Below are 17,592 nucleotides of genomic sequence, written 5' to 3'. Positions count from 1 at the left end.
CACAACAACAACACCACACACACACAAACACACAAAAACAACACCATACACACAAACACACAACAACACGTGTTGTGTTGTTCCCAACTGAACTGTGTTCTGGAACGGGTTGTGTTGTTCCGAACTGCACAACTGTAATTGCGTTCGGAACGAATTTTGTTTGAAGTTGACTGCGTTCCGGACAAACTGTGTTCGTAACGGATTGTGTTCGGAACGGATTGTGTTCGGAGCTGTGTGTGTTGGGAACGTATTGTGTTCGGAGCTGTGTGTTCGGAACGGATTATGTTCGGAACGGATTGTGTTCGGAGCTGTGTGTGTTCGGAACAGATTGTGTGCGGAACAGATTGTGTTCAGAACGGATTGTGTTCGGAACAGATTGTGTTCGGAACAGATTGTGTTCGGAACGGATCGTGTTCGGAACGGATTGTGTTCGGAGCTGTGTGTGTTCGGAACGGATTGTGTTCGGAGCGGATTGTGTTCGGAACTGTGTGTGTTCGGAACGGATTGTGTTCGGAGCTGTGTGTGTTCGGAACGGATTGTGTTCGAAGCTGTGTGTGTTCGGAACGGATTGTGTTCGGAACGGATTGTGTTCGGAACTGTGTGTGTTCGAAGCTGTGTGTGTTCGGAACGGATTGTGTTCGAAGCTGTGTGTGTTCGGAACGGATTGTGTTCGGAGCTGTGTGTGTTCGGAACGGATTGTGTTCGAAGCTGTGTGTGTTCGGAACGGATTGTGTTCGGAACGGATTGTGTTCGGAACGGATTGTGTTCGGAACAGATTGTGTTCGGAGCTGTGTGTGTTCGGAACAGATTGTGTTGGAAGCTGTGTGTGTTCGTAACGGATTGGATTGTGTTCGGAACGGATTGTGTTCGAAGCTGTGTGTTGGGAACGGATTGTGTTCATAACGGATTGTGTTCGAAGCTGTGTGTGTTCGGAACGGATTGTGTTCGAAGCTGTGTGTGTTCGGAACAGATTGTGTTCGAAGCTGTGTGTGTTCGGAACGGATTGTGTTCGAAGCTGTGTGTGTTCGGAACAGATTGTGTTCGAAGCTGTGTGTGTTCGTAACGGATTGTGTTCATAACGGATTGTGTTCGAAGCTGTGTGTGTTCGGAACGGATTGTGTTCGAAGCTGTGTGTGTTCGGAACAGATTGTGTTCGAAGCTGTGTGTGTTCGTAACGGATTGTGTTCGAAGCTGTGTGTGTTCGGAACGGATTGTTTAAGGAGCTGTGTGTGTTTGGAGCTGTGTGCGTTCCCAACTACAGTGCTGTAATTGTGTTCGGAACAGATTGTGTGATTAACAGATTATGTTAGGAACTGGTTGTATTAGGAACTGGTTGTATGAGGAACTGATTGTGTCATGAACTGGTTGTATGAGGAACTGATTGTGCTAGGAACTGGTTGTGTGAGGAGCTGCTTGTATGAGGAACTGGTTGTGCTCGGAATTGGTTGTGTGAAGAACTGATTGTATGAGGAACTGATTGTATTAGGAACTGGTTGTATGAGGAGCTGGTTGTATGAGGAACTGATTGTGTTAGGAACTGGTTGTGTTAGGAACTGGTTGTATGAGGAACTGATTGTATTAGGAACTGGTTGTATGAGGAGCTGGTTGTATGAGGAACTGATTGTGTGAAGAACTGGTTGTATGAGGAACTGATTGTATGAGGAACTGATTGTATTAGGAACTGGTTGTATGAGGAGCTGGTTGTATGAGGAACTGATTGTGTTAGGAACTGGTTGTGTTAGGAACTGGTTGTATGAGGAACTGATTGTATTAGGAACTGGTTGTATGAGGAGCTGGTTGTATAAGGAACTGATTGTGTTAGGAACTGGTTGTGTGAGAAACTGGTTGTGTGAAGAACAGATTGTGGTAGGAACTGGTTGTGTAAGGAATTGATCATGTCAGTAACAGATTGTGTTAGGAACTGATTCTGTCAGGAACTGTTCCAAGCGGTAGTGCAACGGTTAGCGCGCTGCACCCGAACTCGCAGCAAAACACCAGTGACGATTATCTAAACCGGTCCTGAGCCTCCTCTAGGTCGACTCAGCCATGTGATTATGTAAAGTGTCATCTCCAACCCTTAAGAAGGGCAAATGCGCGAAACGTCACACGCGTATTTTCCTATTAACGCAGTGTTACTGACTGATGCGTTGTGTCTTGTGCTCAGAACATGGGTGTTGAGAATTGTGTTGTATGTGTTCGGAATGCCCTGTGCTCAGAACAACTCTACAATGATATGTTCTCAATCTTGAGTCCCATAAGATCGCGTGTTGACAATACAAAGACGGCAGTCACCGCACCGCGCACTTTCAGATGCGCTGCTTCTGCGGCCGTCTGGAACGCTCTCCCCTTCCGATAGCAGGAATCCACTGGGGTTGTGCACGTTTAAATAATCGTCTAGATTGACAAACTCATCTCTTTAGAACTGATTTTTGTGTTTAGGTTGTTGCCCGTCCTCCGCAGCTCCGATCAGCACAGTTGGCTACGTACGGTGCGAAAGAAGTTCAACATACAGTACACACACACAAAGCACCTCCTCATTTGCCCCATGTGTTTAAAAACTTTTTTAATGTCAATATTTCTGTTAAACACATGGGAATGCCCACTGAGCTATTAAGATTTTCTTCAAGAAGTGACCTGGCCACAAATGATAGCTCAACGAAGTGGCTTATCACATGCAAACTGATAGCAGCAACATCATTTAAAGCCGAAAGTTACATCTGCTCACTCCCACCAAGCCCGCTGCATTCAAATCGCGCCCGAAGACGCAACTCGCTTCTAAGGGCTTTGTTCTATTCCTTGATTCCTTTGTTATGGAGCGGGATGTGATTGGGGTGAGCCTGAGTGCGTGTGCGCTGCGTGTTTTGTACAGAGCCTTGTGACCTCCGGATGAAAGGGGCTTTAGAAGTGTAAATAAACGTTGTTAATAATATACACAAATTATAAATGAACACAATAGGTGACGTCTGGCACATCTCGTCGTTATTCGAGGCCGTTAACGTCTCTTTCCAGTGGCGGGCTTCGTCAATTTCAGATCTGACTACAGCAGTGCACGCGCACGTGTGTGTCTGTGTGCACACGTGTGTGTGTCTGTGTGCACACGCGTGTGTGTGTCTGTGTGCGCACGTGTGTGTGTCTGTGTGCGCACGCGTGTGTGTGTCTGTGTGCGCACGTGTGTGTCTGTGTGCACACGCGTGTGTCTGTGTGCACACGCGTGTGTCTGTGTGTTCACGTGTGTGTGTCTGTGTGTGCACGTGTGTGTCTGTGTGTGCACGTGTGTGTGTCTGTGTGCGCACGTGTGTTTCTGTGTGCGCACGTGTGTGTGTGTGTGTGCGCGCGCACGTGCGTGTCTGTGTGCGCACGTGTGTGTGTCTGTGTGCACACGTGTGTGTCTGTGTGTCTGTGTGCACACGTGTGTGTCTGTGTGCGCACACAGACGCGTGTGTCTGTGTGTGCGCACGTGTGTGTCTGTGTGCACACGTGTGTGTGTCTGTGCGCACACGGGCGCGGCACGGGCAAGAGAAGAGACGGAGCGATGTGGTACAAGAGGAGCGGAGTGGACTTGCCGATGACTGGTACCAGCCGTGTCAAGATCGGCCTCTGTGTGGGTCGTGAAGGACGCTACTGGGCAGTTGGAGGCCGTCGCCCTCCAACAACAACGGATGGCGGAGTAGCGACGCTCACAACAACGAGCGGAGCGCCGGGCGATTAAAGCACAGCAAGTTGGCACAGTAGGAGGCACAGGTGGTGCATCGGCCACTCATCTCAGTCGGTCGACCCGTGGCACCTGCTGGGTCTGCCCCGTGACCTCCTGCCAGCGGGCTGTTCGACACTTCACGTGGCCTCAACGTGCACCTAGCCTGGCACAAGCGCCGTGGTGACGTCGCCGCCACTTAGTGGCGAATGGCGGTTGTTGTTGTTGTTACACAAACTTAACTGAGCATTACTGAGTAGCTGGTGCGGTATGTAGTCAACATCGCCACTCGGGAGACAAAGGCGGCCGGGCCTGGTGTTGGTCACGCATCAGCACTTGCCCCAAGGGTCTGCGAATAATATTCGGGGGATCTTAGTCGTGTCTAAAACTCAGGGAAGTTACCAAATGGTGACCTTTTTGCCAGTAGCAAAGTATGAAACAATAAGAATGTGTTAAATTTCGATTTAAAGCTTTCGTGACTGCAGGGATTCATCGTCTTGGTTCTTTCGGTAAAGTCACGTAGAAGGGAAATAATACAATAATAAAAATAAAACATAAGAATGTGTTTTACCCTTTATGACAATGAACCAGGAGTCGTTTGAGACGTCTCGTGCTCAGGGAAGTTATTGGAAGCGGACTTGGATCAGGCAGCAGTGTGCAGTGCCTTTTTAAATCCTTTATATTAAGTTCGCATGCTTGCTTGCTTGCGTGCTTGCTTGCTTGCGTGCTTGCGTGCTTGCTTACGACCGTGCAAATCTTTCGGTCGTTTTTTAACCCACTTCTTGTGATCCAATCGAGCTGACATTTTGCACACAGACTCGTTGTGCGTGACAATTAATGTTCGTGAAAAAAAATTCCCAAAATTTTACACTTTTTAGGCATAACCCCTCCACAGGCCGTGGCGGAGTAGCGCAGTTGGTAGCGCCCTCGCTTCCCATGCCAAAGGTTGCGGGATCGATCCCCGCGTCCTCCACAGGCGAATATATTTTTCAATCCTCTATATTAAGTTCGCTGCCATGCATATAAAGGATTTATAGTGAAAAACTTTGTTTTTACGGGTTATACTTATTTCGATGACACGTTTCAAGTGTACATTGTTCTTCCGCGTGTACACCAGGCGGCATCTCCAGAGGCCAGGATGAGTCTCGTGTGCAAGAGGGGTCACTCCCAGGGGGGTCACCCCAGGGGGGGGGTGGGGGTCACACCCAGAGAGGTCACTCCCAGGGAGGTCAACTCCAAGGGGGGGGGGTGGGGGTCACCCCCCCCCCCCCCAGGGGGTCACCCATAAACCGACAGAAGCAGAAAACGACGTCCACACGACCGCACGCACTTCCCATCGTTCGCTCGGTGCGGCTTCGCTTCGTGCGATTTCGCGTTCGTTGCCGGTGGCTGACTTCGCGAAGGGGGTCGGGGCAAAGCTGCGGCACCGGAGCCGCATGCGGTGGTGGCTCTTTGGAGGCCGCTCCGTGACCACCGTTAGTTGTTTATTTATTCAGGAGCGGGGTCCCGTGTTCATTACACGGTGCGTTGCGACGGCTCTTGAAATATCGAGGCGTTTTTTTAATCCTTTATATTAAGTTCACTTGATTGCTTGCTTGCTTGCTTGCGTGCTTGCGTGCTTGCGTGCTTGCTTGCTTGCTTAGGACCGTGCAAATCTTTCGGTCGTTTTTTAACCCACTTCCCGTGATCCAATCGAGCTGACATTTTGCACACAGACTCGTTGTGCGAGACAATTAATTTCCCAAATTTTACACTGTTTAGGGAATTTTTAAAAAATATTTAATTACCAATTGCTTAAGGGTGGCAGACAATCATCTGACCCATAGGTGGCAGCCATCTCAAGCCAGAGGACGAGAGGACTCTAGCCGCCCCGATGCCACGCATATAAAGGATTTATAGTGAAAAACTTTTTTTTACGGGTTAATTTTTTTAATGTTTTTTGTGCACCGAATTCGAACGACAAACATTTGTTTCGTCTTGTTGTTTTGTTTCACGATATATTCCTGCTCACGATTGGCTACACCGTGCCGTTTCAATTCGCCCTGCATGCGGCTATGCGGTAGGCCGTGGTGCAGCATTGTGTGTTACTGTGTGTATGTTACCGTGTGTGTTACTGTGTGTGTGATACTGTTACTGTGTGTGTGTTACTGTGTGTGTTACTGTGTGTGTGATACTGTTACTGTGTGTGTGTTACTGTGCGTGTCTTACTGTGTGTGTTACTTTGTGTGTGATACTGTGTTACTGTGTGTGTGTTACTGTGTGTATGTTACTGTGTGTGTTACTTTGTGTGTAATACTGTGTGTGTGATACTGTGTGTGTGTTACTGTGTGTGTGATACTGTGTGTGTGTTACTGTGTGTATGTTACTGTGTGTGTTACTGTGTGTGTGTTACTGTGTGTATGTTACTGTGTGTGTGTTACTGTGTGTGATACTGTGTGTGTATGTTACTGTGTGTGTGATACTGTGTGTTACTGTGTGTGTTACTGTGTGTATGTTACTGTGTGTGTGATACTGTGTGTGTGATACTGTGTGTATGTTACTGTGCGTGTGTTACTGTGTGTGATACTGTGTGTGTATGTTACTGTGTGTGTGATACTGTGTGTTACTGTGTGTGTTACTGTGTGTATGTTACTGTGTGTGTGATACTGTGTGTGTGATATGTATCAAATGTACTTTGTTCTTCCGTGTGTAAACCAGCTTGCCACCAAGAGGTGGAGCCTTAGCATCAGCCCCACCAAAACGAAGCACCTGCCTGGGTATTTTGTACCATCGGGCACTCCACCCCCACAACTCCCAATCGGTGATGGGGCAGTTGCGGCGAGAGTGGAGAGTTTCCCATACCTGGGCAGTGTGCTCATGACCGGCTCCAGTTTATCAGCAGAGGTCTGACTCCGAATCGGTCGAGCGGCATTATATTATCATCGGTTGCGTAAGGCTGTGTGGAAACTACCTGGTCTATCACTCCGCACGAAGATCCAGGTCTTCTCGGCCAGTCATTCCCTCCCTTCTCTACGCTTGTGAAACGTGGACCCCCTTAATGGAACATCTCCGCCGGTTAGAAACATTTAGGCTAGCCTGCCTACGATCAATCCTGGGTTTAAGCAGGCTGGATTGTGTGAGGAGCTCACAAATCCTCGAAAGATCTGGACAAAGTCCCATCGGTGAGCTCCTCCGACAGGCAAGGCTGCGTTGGCTGGGTCATGTAGCCCACATGCCCAGCCACCGCATGCCTAAACAGGTTTTGTTTGGCCGGATCGAGGGGGCTAAACGGGTGCGGCACGGGCTAGAGAAGAGAAGGAGTAATGTGGCACAGGAGGATGTGGAGCTCAATGGACTTGCCGATGACTGGTACCAGCCGTGTCAAGATCGGCCTCTGTGGAGGAGGCTCGTGAAGGACGCGACTGGGCAGTTGAAGGCAGTCACCCTCCAACAATAACGGAGGGCGGAGGAGCGACGCTCACAACAACGAGCGGAGCGCCGGGTGGCTAACACACAGCAAGTTGGCACAGTAGGGGGCACAGGTGGTGCATCAGCCAGTCTGATTCTAGACCAGAAGGGTGCGTGTTCAAATCACGTCGGGGTCGGGAATTGGTTTAAATATTTTTGACATTCGCCTCCCTCTATTCCTCCTGTTGCTTCTGCAATTATATGAATATATTTAACACATCCTCCTGTGCTACAACAATCCAGCTTTTCTTTAATTATCATGTTTTTTATCGACACTAAAGGGAAGGAATGGTCATCAGTTCTGGTGAAAATTTGTAACGAATACAACAATTGTCACACGCAGACATTCAAACCGCACGACGGCAGCCCAAGGTCTCAGCGTGTGACATTTGCCGTCGTTTCTCAGTTCAAGGTTGGTTCCTGTTCACTCATTCATTTGCCAAGCCACTCAGTAACTCACTCACCCACCGACTTACCCATTCAATCCCCTACTCACTTATCCGCCCACCTACTCACTCACTAACTCAACCACCCACTCACACATTCACCCTATCATACACTAATTCACCCATGCATTTACTGATTAATTTGCCAAGTCACTCAGTAACTCACTCACCCACTGACTTACCCACTAAAGCGCTTACTCGTCCACTCCCTAATTTAGCCACCAAGTGACTCGGTCACGAACCTTGACTGACTGAAAAATGGATCCAGGTTTGGTGACCAGTGGAAAAGGTGGCAACCCATCGACTTGTTCACTCACCCACCCGCTGAAGCATTCACTCATTAAGCCTCTGATCTCTTTGCCAAATCACTCACCCACCAAATCACCCCGCCATCCAGTCATTCAACCAATCAATCACCCACTCATTCACCCACCCACTCAGTCACCCCATTACACATCCACTCACCTCTCTCACAGAGGCTGACTGGGTTTGGCTGATAGTGGAAAAGTTGGCGATTGTCGACATCGCCAGATTGGGCAATCAATAGTCGATATCCACCTTGTTGTTTATATTTAGCGCGTCAGGCCCCTAAACTTCAGTGGGGACTTCGTGGCGCAACGGTAGCGCGTCTGACTCCAGATCAGAAGGTTGCGTGTTCAAATCACGTCGAGGTCAAGAACTTGCTAAGTTATTTTTGACATTCGTCCTCCCTGCTTCTCTCCTGTTGCTTCTGCCATGGATACTTTGTCAGTGAACTTCAGGAAAATTAATATATTCTAATTATTATTTTTTATCGACACTGAAGGGAAGGAATGGTCATCAGTTCTAGTGAAAGTTTCGTAACGAATACACCAATTGTCACGCGCAGACGTTCAAACCGCCCGGCGGCAGCCCTAGGTCGCAGCGTGGTACGTTTGCCCTCGTTTCTTAGTTCAAGGTAGTTTCCTGTTCACTCATTAATTTGGCAAGCCACTCAGTAACTCACTCACCCGCCGACTTACCATCAATCCCCACTATCCGCGACCTACTCACTCAACTCACCCACCCACTCACACATTCACCATTTTATCTACTAATTCACACACGCATTTACTGATTAATTTGCCAAGTCACCCAGCAACTCACTCACCCACCGACTTAACCATTAAATCCCCCACTCATGTATCCGCCCACCTACCCACTCACTAACTCACCCACCCACTCACACATACACAATTTTTTCCACTTATTTACCCTCGCATTTACTGATTAATTTGCCAAGTCACTCAGTAACTCACTCACCCACTTACTTACCCACTAAAGTGCTTACTCATCCACTCCCTAATTTAGCCACCCAGTGACTTGATCATTAACCTTGGCTGACTGAAAAATGTGTCCGGGTTTGGTGACCAGTAGAAAAGGTTGCAACCCCTCGACTCATTCACTCACCCACCCACGCACGCATTCACTCATTAATTATCTGATCTCTTTGCCAAATCACTCACCCACCAACTCACCCACCATCCAGTCATTCACCCAATCATTCAGCTACCCACTCACCCACCATCCAGTCAATCACCCAATCATTCAGCCACCCAGTTACGCACTCATCCAGTCAATCACCCACACATTCAGCCACCCACTCACCCATCCATCCAGTAATTCACCCACTCAATCACCCACCCACTCGCCCACCCACTCGCTCACCCACTCGCTCACCCACTCACACGTCCACCCATCTTCTCACTCACATAGGCTGACTGGGTTTGGCCGATAGTGGAAACGTTGGCGATTGTCGGCATCGCCCGATTCCGCAATCAATGGTCGATATCCACCTTGCTGTTTATATTTAGCGCGTCAGGCCCCCAAACTTCAGAAGGGACCTCGTGGCGCAACGGTAGCGCGTCTGACTCCAGATCAGAAGGTTGCGTGTTCAAATCACGTCGAGGTCAAGAACTGGTTGAAGTGTTTTTTGACATTCGCCTCCCTGCTACTCTGCTGTTGCTTCTGCCATGGATACTTTGCCAGTGAACTTCAGAAAAACTAATATATTTTAACACATCCTCCTGTGCTACATCACTCAATCTCTTTTTTAATTATCATGTTTTTTTATCGACATTAAAGGGAAGGACTGGTCATCAGTTCTGGTGAAAATTTGTAACGAATACAACAATTGTCACACGCAGACATTCAAACCGCAGGGCAGCTGCCCACGGTCTCAGCGTGTGACATTTGCCGTCGTTTCTCAGATCAAGGTTGGGTCCTGTTCACTCATTCATTTGCCAAGCCACTCAGTAACTCACTCACCCACCGACTTACCCATTCAATTCCCCACTCACTTATCCGCCCACCTACTCACTCACTAACTCAACCACCCACTCACACATTCACCCTATCATACACTAATTCACCCATGCATTTACTGATTAATTTGCCAAGTCACTCAGTAACTCACTCACCCACTGACTTACCCACTAAAGCGCTTACTCGTCCACTCCCTAATTTAGCCACCAAGTGACTCGGTCACGAACCTTGACTGACTGAAAAATTGATCCAGGTTTGGTGACCAGTGGAAAAGGTGGCAACCCATCGACTTGTTCACTCACCCACCCGCTGAAGCATTCACTCATTAATCCTCTGATCTCTTTGCCAAATCACTCACCCACCAAATCACCCCGCCATCCAGTCATTCAACCAATCAATCACCCACTCATTCACCCACCCACTCAGTCACCCAATTACACATCCACTCACCTCTCTCACAGAGGCTGACTGGGTTTGGCTGATAGTGGAAAAGATGGCGATTGTCGACATCGCCAGATTGGGCAATCAATAGTCGATATCCACCTTGTTGTTTATATTTAGCGCGTCAGGCCCCTAAACTTCAGCGGGGACTTCGTGGCGCAACGGTAGCGCGTCTGACTCCAGATCAGAAGTTTGCGTGTTCAAATCACGTCGAGGTCAAGAACTTGCTTAATTAATTTTTGACATTTGTCTCCCTGCTTCTCTCCTGTTGCTTCTGCCATGGATACTTTGTCAGTGAACTTCAGGAAAATTAATATATTCTAATTATTATTTTTTTTCGACACTGAAGGGAAGGAATGGTCATCAGTTCTAGTGAAAGTTTCGTAACGAATACACCAATTGTCACGCGCAGACGTTCAAACCGCCCGGCGGCAGCCCGAGGTCGCAGCGTGGTACGTTTGCCCTCGTTTCTTAGTTCAAGGTAGTTTCCTGTTCACTCATTAATTTGGCAAGCCACTCAGTAACTCACTCACCCGCCGACCTACTCACTCACTAACTCACCCACCCACTCACACATTCACCATTTTATCTACTAATTCACACACGCATTTACTGATTAATTTGCCAAGTCACCCAGCAACTCACTCACCCACCGACTTAACCATTAAATCCCCCACTCATGTATCCGCCCACCTACCCACTCACTAACTCACCCACCCACTCACACATACACAATTTTTTCCACTTATTTACCCTCGCATTTACTGATTAATTTGCCAAGTCACTCAGTAACTCACTCACCCACTTACTTACCCACTAAAGTGCTTACTCATCCACTCCCTAATTTAGCCACCCAGTGACTTGATCATTAACCTTGGCTGACTGAAAAATGTGTCCGGGTTTGGTGACCAGTAGAAAAGGTTGCAACCCCTCGACTCATTCACTCACCCACCCACGCACGCATTCACTCATTAATTATCTGATCTCTTTGCCAAATCACTCACCCACCAACTCACCCACCATCCAGTCATTCACCCAATCATTCAGCCACCCACTCACCCACCATCCAGTCAATCACCCAATCATTCAGCCACCCAGTTACGCACTCATCCAGTCAATCACCCACACATTCAGCCACCCACTCACCCATCCATCCAGTAATTCACCCACTCAATCACCCACCCACTCGCCCACCCACTCGCTCACCCACTCGCTCACCCACTCACACGTCCACCCATCTTCTCACTCACATAGGCTGACTGGGTTTGGCCGATAGTGGAAACGTTGGCGATTGTCGGCATCGCCCGATTCCGCAATCAATGGTCGATATCCACCTTGCTGTTTATATTTAGCGCGTCAGGCCCCCAAACTTCAGAAGGGACCTCGTGGCGCAACGGTAGCGCGTCTGACTCCAGATCAGAAGGTTGCGTGTTCAAATCACGTCGAGGTCAAGAACTGGTTGAAGTGTTTTTTGACATTCGCCTCCCTGCTACTCTGCTGTTGCTTCTGCCATGGATACTTTGCCAGTGAACTTCAGAAAAACTAATATATTTTAACACGACCTCCTGTGCTACATCACTCAATCTCTTTTTTAATTATCATGTTTTTTTATCGACATTAAAGGGAAGGACTGGTCATCAGTTCTGGTGAAAATTTGTAACGAATACAACAATTGTCACACGCAGACATTCAAACCGCAGGGCAGCTGCCCACGGTCTCAGCTTGTGACATTTGCCGTCGTTTCTCAGATCAAGGTTGGGTCCTGTTCACTCATTCATTTGCCAAGCCACTCAGTAACTCACTCACCCACCGACTTACCCATTCAATTCCCCACTCACTTATCCGCCCACCTACTCACTCACTAACTCAACCACCCACTCACACATTCACCCTATCATACACTAATTCACCCATGCATTTACTGATTAATTTGCCAAGTCACTCAGTAACTCACTCACCCACTGACTTACCCACTAAAGCGCTTACTCGTCCACTCCCTAATTTAGCCACCAAGTGACTCGGTCACGAACCTTGACTGACTGAAAAATGGATCCAGGTTTGGTGACCAGTGGAAAAGGTGGCAACCCATCGACTTGTTCACTCACCCACCCGCTGAAGCATTCACTCATTAATCCTCTGATCTCTTTGCCAAATCACTCACCCACCAAATCACCCCGCCATCCAGTCATTCAACCAATCAATCACCCACTCATTCACCCACCCACTCAGTCACCCAATTACACATCCACTCACCTCTCTCACAGAGGCTGACTGGGTTTGGCTGATAGTGGAAAAGATGGCGATTGTCGACATCGCCAGATTGGGCAATCAATAGTCGATATCCACCTTGTTGTTTATATTTAGCGCGTCAGGCCCCTAAACTACAGCGGGGGCTTCGTGGCGCAACGGTAGCGCGTCTGACTCCAGATCAGAAGGTTGCGTGTTCAAATCACGTCGAGGTCAAGAACTTGCTTAATTAATTTTTGACATTTGTCTCCCTGCTTCTCTCCTGTTGCTTCTGCCATGGATACTTTGTCAGTGAACTTCAGGAAAATTAATATATTTTAATTATTATTTTTTTTCGACACTGAAGGGAAGGAATGGTCATCAGTTCTAGTGAAAGTTTCGTAACGAATACACCAATTGTCACGCGCAGACGTTCAAACCGCCCGGCGGCAGCCCGAGGTCGCAGCGTGGTACGTTTGCCCTCGTTTCTTAGTTCAAGGTAGTTTCCTGTTCACTCATTAATTTGGCAAGCCACTCAGTAACTCACTCACCCGCCGACCTACTCACTCACTAACTCACCCACCCACTCACACATTCACCATTTTATCTACTAATTCACACACGCATTTACTGATTAATTTGCCAAGTCACCCAGCAACTCACTCACCCACCGACTTAACCATTAAATCCCCCACTCATGTATCCGCCCACCTACCCACTCACTAACTCACCCACCCACTCACACATACACAATTTTTTCCACTTATTTACCCTCGCATTTACTGATTAATTTGCCAAGTCACTCAGTAACTCACTCACCCACTTACTTACCCACTAAAGTGCTTACTCATCCACTCCCTAATTTAGCCACCCAGTGACTTGATCATTAACCTTGGCTGACTGAAAAATGTGTCCGGGTTTGGTGACCAGTAGAAAAGGTTGCAACCCCTCGACTCATTCACTCACCCACCCACGCACGCATTCACTCATTAATTATCTGATCTCTTTGCCAAATCACTCACCCACCAACTCACCCACCATCCAGTCATTCACCCAATCATTCAGCCACCCACTCACCCACCATCCAGTCAATCACCCACACATTCAGCCACCCACTCACCCATCCATCCAGTAATTCACCCACTCAATCACCCACCCACTCGCCCACCCACTCGCCCACCCACTCGCCCACCCACTCGCCCACCCACTCGCCCACCCACTCGCCCACCCACTCGCTCACCCACTCACCCGTCTACCCATCTTCTCACTCACATAGGCTGACTGGGTTTGGCCGATAGTGGAAACGTTGGCGATTGTCGGCATCGCCCGATTGCGCAATCAATGGTCGATATCCACCTTGCTGTTTATATTTAGCGCGTCAGGCCCCCAAACTGGAGAAAGGCCCTCGTGGCGCAACGGTAGCGCGTCTGACTCCAGATCAGAAGGTTGCGTGTTCAAATCACGTCGAGGTCAGGAACTGGTTAAAGTGTTTTTTGACATTCGCCTCCCTGCTACTCTGCTGTTGCTTCTGCCATGGATACTTTGCCAGTGAACTTCAGGAAAACGAATACATTTTAACACATCCTCCTGTGCTACATCACTCAATCTCTTTTTTAATTATCATGTTTTTTTATCGACATTAAAGGGAAGGAATGGTCATCAGTTCTGGTGAAAATTTGTAACGAATACAACAATTGTCACACGCAGACATTCAAACCGCAGGGCAGCTGCCCACGGTCTCAGCGTGTGACATTTGCCGTCGTTTCTCAGATCAAGGTTGGGTCCTGTTCACTCATTCATTTGCCAAGCCACTCAGTAACTCACTCACCCACCGACTTACCCATTCAATTCCCCACTCACTTATCCGCCCACCTACTCACTCACTAACTCAACCACCCACTCACACATTCACCCTATCATACACTAATTCACCCATGCATTTACTGATTAATTTGCCAAGTCACTCAGTAACTCACTCACCCACTGACTTACCCACTAAAGCGCTTACTCGTCCACTCCCTAATTTAGCCACCAAGTGACTCGGTCACGAACCTTGACTGACTGAAAAATGGATCCAGGTTTGGTGACCAGTGGAAAAGGTGGCAACCCATCGACTTGTTCACTCACCCACCCGCTGAAGCATTCACTCATTAATCCTCTGATCTCTTTGCCAAATCACTCACCCACCAAATCACCCCGCCATCCAGTCATTCAACCAATCGATCACCCATTCATTCACCCAATCACCCACCCACTCACTCACTCACTCACCCAATTACACATCCACTCACCTCTCTCACAGAGGCTGACTGGGTTTGGCTGATAGTGGATAAGTTGGCGATTGTCGACATCGCCAGATTGGGCAATCAATAGGCGATATCCACCTTGTTGTTTATATTTAGCGCGACAGGCCCCTAAACTTCAGCGGGGACTTCGTGGCGCAACGGTAGCGCGTCTGACTCCAGATCAGAAGGTTGCGTGTTCAAATCACGTCGAGGTCAAGAACTGGCTAAAGTGTTTTTTGACATTCGCCTCCCTGCTTCTCTCCTGTTGCTTCTGCCATGGATACTTTGTCAGTGAACTTCAGGAAAATTAATATATTCTAATTATTATTTTTTATCGACACTGAAGGGAAGGAATGGTCATCAGTTCTAGTGAAAGTTTCGTCACGAATACACCAATTTTCACGCGCAGACGTTCAAACCGCCCGGCGGCAGCCCTAGGTCGCAGCGTGGTACGTTTGCCCTCGTTTCTTAGTTCAAGGTTGGTTCCTGTTTACTCATTCATTTGCCAAGTCACTCAGCAACTCACTCACCCGCCGACCTACTCACTCACTAACTCACCCACCCACTCACACATTCACCATTTTATCTACTAATTCACACACGCATTTACTGATTAATTTGCCAAGTCACCCAGTAACTCACTCACCCACCGACTTACCCATTAAATCCCCCACTCATGTATCCGCCCACCTACCCACTCACTAACTCACCCACCCACTCACACATACACAATTATTTCCACTTATTTACCCACGCATTTACTGATTAATTTGCCAAGGCACTCAGTAACTCACTCACCCACTTACTTACCCACTAAAGTGCTTACTCATCCACTCCATAATTTAGCCACCCAGTGACTTGATCATTAACCTTGGCTGACTGAAAAATGTGTCCGGGTTTGGTGACCAGTAGAAAAGGTTGCAACCCCTCGACTCATTCACTCACCCACCCACGCACGCATTCACTCATTAATTATTTGATCTCTTTTCCAAATCACTGACCCACCAACTCACCCACCATCCAGTCATTCACCCAATCATTCAGCCACCCACTCACGCACTCATCCAGTCAATCACCCACACATTCAGCCACCCACTCACCCATCCATCCAGTAATTCACCCACTCAATCACCCACCCACTCGCCCACCCACTCGCCCACCCACTCGCCCACCCACTCGCCCACCCACTCGCCCACCCACTCGCTCACCCACTCACCCGTCTACCCATCCTCTCACTCACATAGGCTGACTGGGTGTGGCCGATCGTGGAAACGTTGGCGATTGTCGGCATCGCCCGATTGCGCAATCAATAGTCGATATCCACCTTGTTTATATTTAGCGCGTCAAGCCCCCAAACTTCACAAGGGACCTCGTGGCGCAACGGTAGCGCGTCTGACTCCAGATCAGAAGGTTGCGTGTTCAAATCACGTCGAGGTCAAGAACTGGTTGAAGTGTTTTTTGACATTCGCCTCCCTGCTACTTTGCTGTTGCTTCTGCCATGGATACTTTGCCGGTGAACTTCAGGAAAACTAATATATTTTAACACATCCTCCTGTGCTACATCACTCAATCTCTTTTTTAATCATCATGTTTTTTTATCGACATTAAAGGGAAGGAATGGTCATCAGTTCTGGTGAAAATTTGTAACGAATACAACAATTGTCACACGCAGACATTCAAACCGCAGGGCAGCTGCCCACGGTCTCAGCGTGTGACATTTGCCGTCGTTTCTCAGTTCAAGGTTGGTTCCTGTTCACTCATTTATTTGCCAAGCCACTCAGTAACTCACTCACCCACCGACTTACCCATTCAATCCCCCATTCACTTATCCGCCCACCTACTCACTCACTAACTCAACCACCCACTTACACATTCACCCTATCATACACTAATTCACCCATGCATTTACTGATTAATTTGCCAAGTCACTCAGTAACTCACTCACCCACTGACTTACCCACTAAACCGCTTACTCGTCCTCTCCCTAATTCAGCCACCAAGTGACTCGGTCACGAACATTGACTGACTGAAAAATGGATCCAGGTTTGGTGACCAGTGGAAAAGGTGGCAACCCATCGACTTGTTCACTCACCCACCCGCTGAAGCATTCACTCATTAATCCTCTGATCTCTTTGCCAATCACTCACCCACCAAATCACCCCGCCATCCAGTCATTCAACCAATCAATCACCCATTCATTCACCCACTCACCCACCCACTCACTCACCCAATTACACATCCACTCACCTCTCTCACAGAGGCTGACTGGGTTTGGCTGATAGTGGAAAAGATGGCGATTGTCGACATCGCCAGATTGGGCAATCAATAGTCGATATCCACCTTGTTGTTTATATTTAGCGCGTCAGGCCCCTAAACTTCAGCGGGGACTTCGTGGCGCAACGGTAGCGCGTCTGACTCCAGATCAGAAGGTTGCGTGTTCAAATCACGTCGAGGTCAAGAACTGGCTAAAGTGTTTTTTGACATTCGCCTCCCTGCTTCTCTCCTGTTGCTTCTGCCATGGATACTTTGCCAGTGAACTTCAGGAAAATTAATATATTCTAATTATCATTTTTATCGACACTGAAGGGAAGGAATGGTCATCAGTTCTAGTGAAAGTTTCGTAACGAATACACCAATTTTCACGCGAAGACGTTCAAACCGCCCAGCGGCAGCCCTAGGTCGCAGCGTGGTACGTTTGCCCTCGTTTCTTAGTTCAAGGTAGTTTCCTGTTCACTCATTCATTTGGCAAGCCACTCAGTAACTCACTCACCCG

The 17,592-nt window shown here is 48.3% G+C and overlaps 1 protein-coding gene and 9 non-coding genes across 10 annotated transcripts in view; all 10 read left to right on the top strand.

The window, feature by feature from the left end:
* Window positions 1–17,592, top strand: part of LOC133356795 (uncharacterized) — a 492,315-nt gene that overhangs the window by 446,010 nt on the left and 28,713 nt on the right. The gene's annotated exons all lie outside the window — the stretch shown is intronic.
* TRNAW-CCA (transfer RNA tryptophan (anticodon CCA)) lies at window positions 8,188–8,259 on the top strand. The gene has a single exon. It is a non-coding gene; the product is annotated as a tRNA-Trp (tRNA).
* Window positions 9,444–9,515, top strand: TRNAW-CCA (transfer RNA tryptophan (anticodon CCA)). Its single transcript has one exon. It is a non-coding gene; the product is annotated as a tRNA-Trp (tRNA).
* Window positions 10,456–10,527, top strand: TRNAW-CCA (transfer RNA tryptophan (anticodon CCA)). Its single transcript has one exon. It is a non-coding gene; the product is annotated as a tRNA-Trp (tRNA).
* TRNAW-CCA (transfer RNA tryptophan (anticodon CCA)) lies at window positions 11,688–11,759 on the top strand. The gene has a single exon. It is a non-coding gene; the product is annotated as a tRNA-Trp (tRNA).
* On the top strand, window positions 12,700–12,771 carry TRNAW-CCA (transfer RNA tryptophan (anticodon CCA)). The gene has a single exon. It is a non-coding gene; the product is annotated as a tRNA-Trp (tRNA).
* On the top strand, window positions 13,935–14,007 carry TRNAW-CCA (transfer RNA tryptophan (anticodon CCA)). Its single transcript has one exon. It is a non-coding gene; the product is annotated as a tRNA-Trp (tRNA).
* On the top strand, window positions 14,964–15,035 carry TRNAW-CCA (transfer RNA tryptophan (anticodon CCA)). Its single transcript has one exon. It is a non-coding gene; the product is annotated as a tRNA-Trp (tRNA).
* TRNAW-CCA (transfer RNA tryptophan (anticodon CCA)) lies at window positions 16,186–16,257 on the top strand. Its single transcript has one exon. It is a non-coding gene; the product is annotated as a tRNA-Trp (tRNA).
* Window positions 17,205–17,276, top strand: TRNAW-CCA (transfer RNA tryptophan (anticodon CCA)). Its single transcript has one exon. It is a non-coding gene; the product is annotated as a tRNA-Trp (tRNA).

This window comes from Lethenteron reissneri, chromosome 55 (genome assembly GCF_015708825.2).
Source record: "Lethenteron reissneri isolate LAM-NWPU_2019-01 chromosome 55, ASM1570882v1, whole genome shotgun sequence".
Classification (NCBI taxonomy): Eukaryota; Metazoa; Chordata; class Hyperoartia; order Petromyzontiformes; family Petromyzontidae; genus Lethenteron; species Lethenteron reissneri.
This window is presented reverse-complemented; position numbering and strand designations above follow the sequence as displayed.